Below are 12,290 nucleotides of genomic sequence, written 5' to 3' on the forward strand. Positions count from 1 at the left end.
AAAGGATGGGGGCTGGGGTTGTGGCTCAGTGGTAGAGCACTTGCCTTGCACACATGAAGCCCTGGGTTTGATCCTCAGCACCACATAAAAATAAATTAAAAAAAAAAAGATATTGTGTCCATCTACAACTAAAAAAAATATTAAAAAAAATATTATTGAAAAGAAAGACCTGGACGCTGCCTCTCTTCTTGATGTCTGGGTCGGCTCAGTGCTCAGAGTCTGGGAGTGGCGGTGTAGGACAGCCCACTCCTTTCTGGGCCATGTGCTGCCGAGACACGAGGAAAGTCCTGAGTTACAGAAACTGAATTGACAACTGGAGGGTCATCTGAGCCTTGGAAGAAAGCTTCTGCTGTTGGGTAACTCAGCAGACACCCCTGAGTCAGCCAAGAGAACTGGGCACTCATCAGATGTGGCCTGAGATTCAGCATCACTATTAGCCACCTTAATCGAGCCTTATACTTCACCTGTGACAATGTCCTGTGGCCTGAAAAGCCTGGACTAGCTCCCCGCGTGGATCAGGAGAAGTGAACCCAACGTTCATTCAGATCTGTTTTCCCTCATCGTGAATCTGAGCCGTGATGCTTATGAGATTTACTTACTGATCAAACAAGAGTCTTCAGCTTGTAGCTGGTGAATGAAGGGTTCCAGAGGAGGAGTTCCAGGAGGAATTGAAACTGGGGGATCTGGGAGACCAGAGATTCCAGGAAGAGGCCTGCCCCACTCACTGGCTCTGAAGCTTCAGCTCTGAGTCTGCTCCCAGCTTGGGTTCTTCAGAGTCATCTCCTTCTTCTGCTGGGTGTGATCAGAAATGCCTGTGAGCTCTTCATTCCACTGAACCAACTAGGCCTCTGGGATTGTGGCCCTGGGATTTTTTTTTTGTGGTCTTGTGTCCTCTATTCTATCTATTCTCACCTTAATCTGTCCCTGGCTACGTATGACTCAAGCCCTGACATTCTGGGATAGGGTTAGGAGGGGACCTAAATCGGTGAGATGGAATCTTTAGATAAAGCCCCTGACCCCATGTTCCATTATCATAACTCTACTTCTTGATGGAAGTTAAAATCCAGAGATTTTGGGGTGAAGGGAGGAGCTTTGGGGAAGATGAGGTGGGGAGAGATGACTTGCCAATAGAATGATTCTAATATCCAGCTATGCCTGAGGTTTTGTTCTTTTGCTCTTTCATTTTCTGAGTCTCTCTTGATGTAATTTATCTGTCAAGTCAATTTAAGATTCTGTCTCTGTGCATCTTTGTTACCTTCTCAGTCCCCTGCCCAAGAATTTAAAAAGGAATTGCCTTTTGGTAGGGGAAGTATAAGATTTAGTTTGAAAGGTTCTAACTGCCTTCTTTATTCTCAGAGAGGTAGCTTGTGGTAGAATTTTTTTTTTTTTCCTTAAAACTAAAAAGGTATTTTGGGTTTCTTTCTTTTATCTCATATCTCTGCACCCCAGGTTGTGTGATACCTTTTCTTCCTCCCTCCTGATGACCTCACCAACCTCCTTTATGATTTGGCCCTTACTCTTCCCTGTATCCTCACCTTCAGATTTCTGCTTACACCTAGTTTCAGAGATGTGTTCCCAGCTGGTTCTTACTCCAACTTTGCCTATCCATATTGATGCCATGTCTAGCATCTTGTTGTAAACACTGTATAATGATTTCTTCAACTAGCCCCGGCTCATACCCACACTGGAGAGCAAAGCCTTCCAGGTCAACAAATTAAAGATCAGTTTACTCACCGAAAAAAAAAAAAAAAAGAAAGAAAGTTCTGGCATATCAGGAGGCTATATATGCCAGTTGGCAATGCCACCCTGAGATGAGTATCAGTTAATCTTTTGCGGAGTTTGTTCTTTGCTGTTTTTCCGGGCTCTACCCGGTCATCTTCTTTCTATTAATTGATCCACCTAGCTACTGTAAGCCTTTAAGTTTGAAATCCTTGGATTAAACTATTTCAGTGGTCCCTCGCAGCATTAATAATATCTATCATTGACGCTCTGGAACTTTCATTTAGGAACACTGTATTCTTCTAGAATTTTATTTTTTTGGGTGCTAGGGATGAACCCAGGCCTTTGCTCATGCTAGGCAAATGCTCTCATGCCGAGCTACACCCCAGTGTGAACACTAAGTAAATGAGGTATGTGAAGACAGGCAAAGTGACACTCAGGTTACCTTGCCATAGTCCTTTCTCTCCAGTCCCTGGAAGGGTTACCACCCATGCTTATGATGCACAGTAAAGATATCTGACCAGTAACCCTGCTTGAATTGTTCCTTGACCTTTGGATAACTCCAGTCCCTGCTGGGGATTATGCTCTGGTCTTGAGGAGCCTTTGGCATTACCCAGCTCATTGTTTGTGACTGATCCCAGGGAAGACTATTGACTTTCAAGATAATAGAAGAGCCTTAAAAAATGGAAGACCCAAATGGCATGAGAAAATGAGGAGGTAAATGACCCAGACAAATGGAAACTTTGTTCCAGAAAAAGATGATTTAACATGATCTAAAGGAAGCAAAGAAAAAAATAGATCTGTTCGTTCAACACCCCTCACAGCTCAGGATCCATATGCTGCGCCTGCTGCGACATGGTGTGCAACTCTGCTTTTGATCTTTGCAAAGTTGGAAAGGAACCCATAATACATGCAGCAGAAGCAAAAATCGACAAAGGGGATTATGATAAGGTAAAAGGCTGCAAAATCCAAAGAAATGCTCAGTGGAGTGGAGAGACAACCTATGAAAGAGAGAAAGTAGGTGCAAGGCGAACATCTGATTAGGTTTCAATATCCCAAATATACAAAGAACTTAAACAACTCAAGAGCAGGAAGACAAATGATCCAATTAAAAAAAATGGGCAAAGGATCTAAATAGATGTTTCTCAAACAAAGACATACTAATGGCCAAGAATATGTGAAAATTCATTAATGCTTAAAGTCATTAATCATCGGAGAAATGCAAATTAAATGCACAATGAGATGATACCTCACACCCATTAGAATGGCTATTATCAAAAAGTTGAAGGACAAGTGCTGGAGAGGTGGGGAGAAAAGAGAACCCTTGCACACTATTATGCAAATTAGGATAGCCAATACAGAAAACGGTATGGAGGTTCCTTGAAAAATTAAAAAATAGAACTACCATATGGCCCAGAAATTCCGCTTCTGGGTGTATATCCAGAGGAAATGAAATCAATATGTCAGAGAGTTATCTGCACTTCTATGCTCATTGCAACATTATTATGTTAATTATTTTTTGTGGTACTAGGGATTGGACACAGGGGCACTTAAACACTGAGCCACATCCCCAGTTCTTATTTATTTATTTATTTTTGGTGGGGTGGGTACTGGGATTGAACTCAGGGGCACTTAACCACTGAGCCACATCTCCAGCCCTTTTTAATATTTTATTTAGACACAGGGTCTCACTGAGTTGCTTAGCACCTTGCTGATGCTGAGGCTGGCCTCAAACTTGAGATCCTCCTGCCTCAGCCTCCTGAGCTGCTGGGATTACAGGCATGTGCCACTGTGCCTTACTCATTGCAACATTATTTACGATAGCCAAGATATGGAATCAACCTAATAGTCCATGAATGAATGAATGGATAAAGAAAATGTGGAATATAAACACAAAGAATATCATCTAGCCTTAAAATAGAAAAAAGAAAATCCTGTCATTTGTGGCTAACTGGGTGAAACTGAAGGACACTATCTTAAGTGAAATAAGCTTGGCACAGAATGACAAATATGAATTGCATGATCCCATTTATATGTGGAATCTAAAAGAAGTTGAACTGAAAAATAATACAAGGGGGACAAATGAATGTCAGTAGAGGGGGCAGAGAGAGAAGAGGGGAGGGGAGGGGAGGGGAGGGGAGGGGAGGGGGGGATAAGTAGAGGGATAGGAAAGGCAGCAGAACACAACAGACACTAGTATGGCAATATGTAAATCAATGGATGTGTAACTGATGTAATTCTGCAATCTGTATATGGGGTAAAAATGGGAGCTCATAACCCACTTGAATCAAAGTGTGAAATATGATATATCAATAACTATGTAATGTTTTGAACAGCCAACAATAAAAAATTAAAAAAAAATAAAATAAAATAAAAAATAAAATAAAATAAAAAAATAAAAGAAGTTGAATTCAGAAGTACAGAGAAAATGGTATTACGAGGGAATTGGGGAAATGGTTAAAGGAAAAAAATTTCATTTAGGAAAAAAATTCAAGTAGAAATTACACAAATATCCATCAACTGATGAATAGATAAGTAAAATGTGAATATAATATGAATTCTACAACATGAATGAAGATTGAAAACACCATGTTATATGAAAGAAGCCAGACACATAAGCTTAATTTGAGTCCATTTACATGAAACCTCCAGAACAGGCAAATCAAAAGACAGAAAGTAGATTGATGGTTGACAGAGGCTGGGGCCATGGTGGAAGAAATGGGGAGTGTTTATTTGGGGTGAAGAAAATAGCCTGGAATTGGGTAGTGGTGATGGGTACATAACCCTGTGAATACTATAAACATCAATGAACTGTATAGTTCAAAAGGATAAATTTTTAAGGTACATAAATTCCATATTAATAAAGCTGTTATTTAAAACCAAATAATGAAATAATCAAATTTTCTACACAGTAGAAAATAAAATGCTATGATTAATAAAATTCTATTTGGACAAAACATTGATCAATGAATCATGCTCTTTTTCGAAATCTACTTTGAAAAAGTGGATTGAATAAAATTGTTTGCATTCATCATTCAGACTTCAGTTGGGCAAAAATTAAAAAGCAAAAAACAAATAATAAAACTGGAAGTGCTTCAGCTGTTCTTCATAGAAAATGCTGCAAAATTAAGTTGGCTTAATGGCATTCGTACCAGAAGCAATAATAATAATAATTGGTATTACTATTATTACTATTATTTCTAATATTGGGGATTTAATCCAGGGGTGCTTTACCACTGAGCCATATCCCCATCCCTATTTATTCATTTATTTATTTAGAGACAGGATTTCACTAAGTTGCTTAGGCCTTGCTAAGTTGCTGAGGCTGGCCTTGAACTTGTGATTCTCCTTTTCCAGCTTTCTGAGCTGCTGGGATTACAGGTGCGTGCCATTATGCCTGACTTAGAAACTATTTCTTAACAAAACTAATAAATATCAGTATTATTTTAATTAAAATATTGATTCTAAAATGCTGAATCAAAAAATACATCTTGATTCAAAATGGCAGATTAGAATGTGCCATGCCCTTCAATTCCAATATCACGATAACATTTGTAAATTGTTGGTTGTATTTAGTTTGCTAGGACTGCCTTAACAAATTCCCACAGACTGGGTGGTTCACAACAGAAATTTATTTGCTCTTAGGCTGGGGTGTAGCTCAGTGGTAGAGTACTTGCTCAACATAAGGGAAGCCCTGGATTCAATCCCAGCATTGCAGAAAAACAAAACCAAAACCAACCAAACAAACAAAAACTTCACAGTTCTGGAGGCTGAATCCAAGATCGGGGTGTGGGCAGATTTGGTTTCTTCTGAGATTTCCCTTTGGCTTGCAGACAGCTGCTTTCTCAATGTCTTCACAAGGTCTTTCTTCAGTGTCTGTGTCCTAACTCCTCTTTTTACAAAGACATTAGTCAGATGGGATTAGGACCCACCTTAATAGTCTCATTTTTAACTTGATCACCCCTTTAAAGGTCATATCTCCAAACAGAGTCATTCTCAGGTACTGGGGGTAGAGACATCAACATATCAATTTAGGGGTACACAGTTCCACCCAGAATGTTTGTTTGGTATTAGTACATTCTGGTACTTCCCTCATGACCTCCTGGGGTCACAGAATATTAAGAACTGTAAACCTCAGATGTCATCTGGTATAGTTCTCACCTTCTCTCTTTCAGAAAGAGAAATGAATATAACATTATGCAAGGCCTGTTTCTCGTTCAACTTTCTGTGGAAGTTTTCTTCTATATTTGTCCTTTTGAGGGACATCTTGCGCAGTACCGAGAGTGCTTGTTAGGAATGGCAAGGTCATTTGCATAGTTTAGCAACAATGGAGGATTACTTATGAAAATAAAATGAAAAATAGCAAGTTGATAAGCCCAAAGCCATATGGCACCCAGACATTTTTAAAATTGCATCAGAATTAGGGGCTGGGGTTGTGACATATATATAAATAAATAAAGGTATTGTATCCATCTACAACTAAAAAATTTTTTTTTAAAAAGTGCATCAGAATTATTAGTTCACCTCAGAGCCGTATCAGGATCTTGCTTCGAAAAGCTTTAACTATGTTCAGAAGCATCCCAGATACTATCTGATAATTGATATTTGGGTTCAGAGCTAGATATATGAGGAAGGAAATCTTCAGAGGGCTTGGTCTTGGAGCCTTGTAACTTAGCTAGAGAATTCCAGGGTCCTCTTTATATTTGCTAGGGGAGAAGACTTCACCAACTTTATTTTTTTTTTTTGTCAATGGACCTTTATTTATTCATATGCAGTACTGAGCATCGAACCTAGTGTCTCACACATTCTAAGCAAGCGTTCTACCACTGAGCCAGAACCACAGCCCCAGATTTCATCAATTTTTGATGAAATCTTAGAGATTCTTTTGATGTTAGAGTCTGTAAACAAGTCAGGATGGCGCCTGGTATTTTGCCAGGGGGAGTGGTTTGTGAGGTGGCGCCAGCAAGCCCTTAAGTGTGGCGATTTCTTATTGGTTGACTGATGTATCTAGTTTATGTTAATTAAGATAAGCTGTGTGGAATGTATAAATACCTCTGTTGTCCTACAATAAATGGCTCCCACTCCTGCTGTATCAATCTACGCAAGTTCCTCGTCACCCCCCCCGGTTATTTTGCTGCAGCCGGACTGCGGCATTTTGACACTTTCTTAAAAGTTCTCTATCTAGGAACAATGATGAACAAAGTTTATTCAATTCATTCATTTTTAGAATTCTTCCTTCATCAAATATTTATTAAGTGTTTAACACATGTCTGACTTTGTGTCAAGTGATGGGTAACTGTCGTGATCACATGGTGGCTGAAGTTGGGAGAGAAGGCACTATGACAAGAGATTGCCTTGCAGCATGATAGTTTTGCCAAAATCTTGGTCCTGGTCCCTGTTGCCAATCCAATAATGAGGACAGTTTTGAGAAAAAAGAAGGTTTATTGCTGAAGGGAAAGCGAGGAATGAGAGACGGGTAAGTGAGAAATGAAAGACAGAGACCAGGCAGAGATACACCACACGAGAGTTTATTTGTCAGAGCTGACAAATAAAGGCCATCTCTCTATAGGAGAGAGAGGCAACACAGGCTGGAGTTCTGGGACTTTTATGGGGGAGGCTCCAGAGTAAGAGCTGGGTGAGTCCTAATGCAGGTGGTTAAGGGTTGGTTGGTATGAAGGAGTGGTGAGCCTTTCTCAGAAAGGCCCTTGGGTGGGAAAGTGAAACGTTTTCCTTAAAATGGTGGCTGTCACTTAAGATGGCCATCCAGATGCCAAGCAAAGACCTTATATTCCCCACTTTTTTGTTTTTATTGGGCCCCTTAGGGATCAGGGACATAGGTCAATCTTCTATAACTGCTTCCTTCTGGGAAGGGGCAGTGTTTGAATCATTGGAACAATGATGAGGGTTGTGTGGTGGTGGAATGCTCTCCCTGGTGGCCCAATTTTGGTGAGGGATTGATATTCCTTCAGCAGAGGAGAGCTGTTGTTTCTGACGTCCAAGGTCCTGTTGGTGTTGTTTTGTCTTGTCCTTTACTATACCAGATTGATTGACATAAAACTGGCTTTCCTCCTGTAGGTACAGACAAAGTCCACCTTTTTCAGCTATAAGAAGATCAAGGCCCCATGGATTCTGCAGAACCACAGCAGCTAAAGTATCAAGCTGGGATTGTATAGTTATTATGGTTTGAGCAAATTGCTGTAAGTCTCCTTGAAATTGGAATGATAATCCCTGGTAGTAGTCCCCCTGGGAGGTGAGTGCAGAATGAGGGAGGAGGGCAAAATTGAAAAAGGGAAGGATGGTGCTTGTGGTTCTGCAGTGTCCTCGTGGTCCTCAGAGACCAAAGGAAGATTGGGGGTTCCAGCCTTGGAGAAACCAGCTTGAGAGGACCTGTGGGTCTCACTGTATAAAAGGGTGGAGAGGACTGTTTTAAATGGGAGTAGTTATGAACCCAATATGGGATGCCCTCAAGGCAGGCCACTGAGGGAGTGGTAAGAATGATCCGATAAGGTCCAGTCCATTTTGCAGAGAGGTTGAGAGGAGGAGGGGGTACCTCTTGGAGGGGGCATCTCTTTGAGAGGTACCAGGTCACCAGGAGAAAGAGTGGGAGAAGGAGAAGGGGCATAACTAAGCTTTGCCAGAACAGCACTACTGTATTGCCAAAGAAGTTTCCTAATGTACACAAGAAGGGGCCAGAAAAGATGAGGAGCAAGAGGTAGTGGAGAATCAGAGGGTGGTGAGCAGGACAGGGAGACAGGCCATCCATATAGAAGCTCAAAAGGGGAGATGTTGAGTGGCTTCTTTGGGAGGGCTTGTAACCTAAGAAGAGCCAAGGGAAGGAGTTTAGTCCAACCTAAATGTAATTCAAGTGAGTGAGAATGTTCTTCAAGGTGTGGTTGGTACAGTCCACTTTGCCAGAACACTGGGGATGGTAGGGAACATGAAAATGCCAGGAGATGTTGAGTGCCTTAGCTAAAGACCATAAACATGGGATCATTATCAGACTGGAGCCAGGAGGGGAGGCTGAATCAGGGAAGAATGTGTTCAGTGAGGATGTTGGCCACATTGGGGCACATTTATTGGTGGTAGGAAAAGCCTCGACCCATCTCAAGAAGGTGTTGACAAGTACCAAGAGAAATTTGTACCGCTCGATTGGGGACATTTGGGTGAAATACAGCTGCCAATCAGAGCAACGGAGATGTCCTCTTGTCTGGTGTAAAGGGAAGGCAGATGGGCAGAGATTAGAGGTGGAGTTGGTTTTTTGGCAGAGTTCACAGGAGGCAGAGAGGGTAGAGAGAAATTGTAAGTCCTCTGGAGAGAGTTTAAGGTGGGAAGTGAGAAATTGTCTTAAAGATGTGGTGTTATGGTGAAAGTGGTTGTGAAGGAAGGTAAGCATCTGTTGAGTGTCAGGTGAGGAAGAGTCCATTGGGGGACTAGCAAGGCAGAGGACCGAAGGTGCAGTAGGCTATTGGAGGGCAGTGGCCCTCGCCTCAGAGTCTGCCTTATTGTTGCTGAGTGTCACAAAAGTGGTGTCTGTCTGGTGGGATTTACAATGTGAGATTCCAACGGCAGTGGGAAGCTTTGAGGCCTGAAGGAGATCTGAGATAAAGAGGACATTAGTAATTGAAGTTCCCTTGGTGGTAAGGAATCCACGCTCCTTCCAAATAGCAGAGTGGGAAAGAAATATGTGGAAAGCGTATTTAGAGTCAGTGTGGACATTGAGGGAGGCTCCCTTTGCCAAAGTGAGGACTCTCATGAGGGCGACAAGTTCGGCCTGCTGATTGGATGTATTACTGGGGAGGGGAGCAGCTTCCACAACTGAGGTAACAGAGACTATAGCATGCTCTGCCTGACCAACTCCCTCCTGAAGGAAGCAGGAGCCATCTGAACCATGTGTACGTTGCCTGGAGCAAGGGGCCTGCCTGTATGTGGGAGCGATGTGGAAGAAGCTCCTCCAGAGTTTCAATGCATGAATGGGTAAGAGGACAAAAGGTGGAAGAGTCCTGAGCAGTGGGAAGAAGAGTAGCAGGATTTAAAGGTGAGCACATGTAGAAAGTAAGACTGAGATCTTCCACCAGGGAAACCTGTAGAGAAAAAAGGTGACAGGGGGGGCAGGGAATGTAAGCCCTTATAGGTGAGGAGTTCCATTAGGTGATGGGGAGCCAGAATGGTGAGTGGGGCCCCAATGGTTAAGCTGCAGCCAACCTTGGTGGGCAAGGGGCCCATCCCAAACAGTAGGGTCAAGATCCTTCCATAGAAAAGCCACAGGGGCAAAGGTTGGCTCCAGCATATGTCCGAGGACCCCTAGAGCAAATTCATGCTTTTTAGCCACGTAAAGGTGAAATGGGCATGTGAGGTCAGGGAGATGGAGAGAGAGAGAAAGTTTTGAAGTCATTCTTCTGTGTTGTAGCCAAAGGAAAAGTTAAATTGACACTTTTTTTTTTTTTCTTATCAAGCCTGCTGAGTCTGCCCTTTGAATTTCAATGTTAGCTTCAGTGTGGCCTTGGCCAGGGATGTTGCTGCCTAGGGCTTTACAATGTACTATGCCAATAGAAGAAGGGAGGAGGGTTCTGGGTCCCTTGTTTGTCTAGAAGTAGGGTCTCTGGAGGAATCCAGAGCTTTAGTGGCAAGTCGAAGCTGGGCAGGGGAGCAAGAGGAACAAAGGGAAGGCTTAGAGTGGAGAAAGGAGAAAGCCCGCATATAAGGGATTTCCTTCCGTTTTCCTGAGCACTCACAAAAGTTATGAAGATTCCATAAAATCAAAGGTGCCATTAGGTGGCCTTTGTCCAAGTCTTAGAATGGCCATGACTGAGTAGAAAGTCGAATTATTCAGGATCCAAATGGAGTGGGGCTAAGTGGGCGAGGAAGCAGCCGAGAGTGAGTCAAATGGGATTCTGGACTGGGAGTTCCCCATGGCGAGCTGGAGTGCTGGAGTGGCTAGAGGCCAGCGTCCCCTGGCTCCAGGCCAAACCAGAGTGAGAGAGAGGACAGCAGTGAAAAGGGGCCATCACTGGCCCTGGGGCTGAAGCCTTTCTACTTCCCTAGTCCCGGGCTTTGCTGGTAGAGAGTCTTGGTGCCTGGCCAGGGCTTTGGTGAGCTCTGCTGAGGAGTTGAGAACCAAGACCTGAGAGTGAACTCACCAAGGGGAAGGGTTGGGAAGTTCGAGAACCTTGGTGCTGGGCCAAGATCTAAGTTAACTTTTGTCTCTGGAGAGGAGACTTGTCACTGCAGTCTCTAGGGGGTAGACTCGTGGGGAGGAGGGGAAGGGCAAAATCACTTACCAAATGAGGCTGGTGTGTGGATGGAGAAGGAGAGCACTAGGTGAATGGAAGGAGGTGTGTGGCAATTGTCCTGGGCCCTCAGGCCAGGATCACAAAGCAGCTTAAATCCCAGGAGGGGAGAGCGGAGCTGATGGGAGAATGTGATCAAGGCTGCTCTGCAAAGAGAGGGAGAGCAGCAGCAAGGAGGGAGAGCAGGTATTGTGATTAGGCCAGGAAGTGGAGGGGGTTTTGAGATGGATGTGAATGGGCTCCTGGTGTGAGGCGATAGAAGGACTTGAGACATCCCAGACAGTAGGGTCCACCTCAGAAAGGCGTTATGGGAAGGCACTGGCAGACGGAATAGGGGATGGTCCTAAGGTGAGAATGAGGATCAGGGGAGAGGCAGGCGAGTCTGCATGGAAGTGTATATGAGGGGAGAAGGAAAGCATGGCCCCCAACTTTGTGAGGATGTCCCCTCCCATAAGGGCAACAGGGCACTGTGGAATGACCAAAAAGGAGTAGGTAAAAATTAGAGCCAAAAGCGCAAACAAGGCTAGGTGTCTGTAAGGGTTGGTAAGGTTTACCCTCTACCCTGACAATAGAGGTCACAGAATGAGTAGCAGGTCCCCAGAACTCCTTGAGGACTGAATATGTAGCCCCAGTGTCTAGGAGGAAGGAGACAGGCCTACCTGAAATACGCAGAGTATTACCCTGGGTTTCCGCAGAATGATGGTAGTGGTCAGGTGATGGGGACCTGGATCTCATTGTCAATCCTCTGCAGCCAGTCCTAAGAGTTGGAAAAGGGAACCAGTAGGGCCAGATGGCTGGAGGCCACTATAGGCTCAGGGACAGTCAAAGGCCCAGTGTCCCTTCTGATGGCATTTAGGACAAGGGCCTGAAGGCTTGCAAGGCTTAGAACATGTATGAACCCAGTGATCCACCTGACCACATTTAAAACTGGGTCTGGGTGGTCCCGAGGGACCTTTTCATGGGCCAGTGGAAGCCGGGACAGATGCTAAGGCAGGACAAATGGCTTGAGAGTGCATCTGATATTTCTGCTTTCGGGCCTTCTCGTGTTTCTTGTTATATACCTTAAAAGCCTCCCCAAACCTCGGCTTGGGGAGTTAGGGGCCCCCTCTAGAGGTGCCTTAGTTTGGCTTTAATATTGGGGGAACTATGGGAGAAAAAGTAGGTCATTAGTAGTTGTCTCCCATTTGGAGTTTCAGGGTCCAGATCAGTATATTGTAAGAAAGCCTTGCTCAGGTGGTCTAAAATGCTGAAGGGTTTTCATTCTTTTTTTTTTTTTTTTTTAAA

The 12,290-nt window shown here is 43.6% G+C and overlaps 1 pseudogene; it reads left to right on the plus strand.

Moving 5' to 3' along the window:
* LOC107139694 overlaps positions 1 to 7,869 on the plus strand; it is a 19,280-nt pseudogene extending 11,411 nt beyond the window's left edge.
* The last annotated feature ends 4,421 nt before the right edge of the window (positions 7,870 to 12,290 follow it).

This window comes from Marmota marmota, unplaced genomic scaffold (assembly GCF_001458135.2).
Source record: "Marmota marmota marmota unplaced genomic scaffold, marMar, whole genome shotgun sequence".
NCBI lineage: Eukaryota > Metazoa > Chordata > Mammalia > Rodentia > Sciuridae > Marmota > Marmota marmota.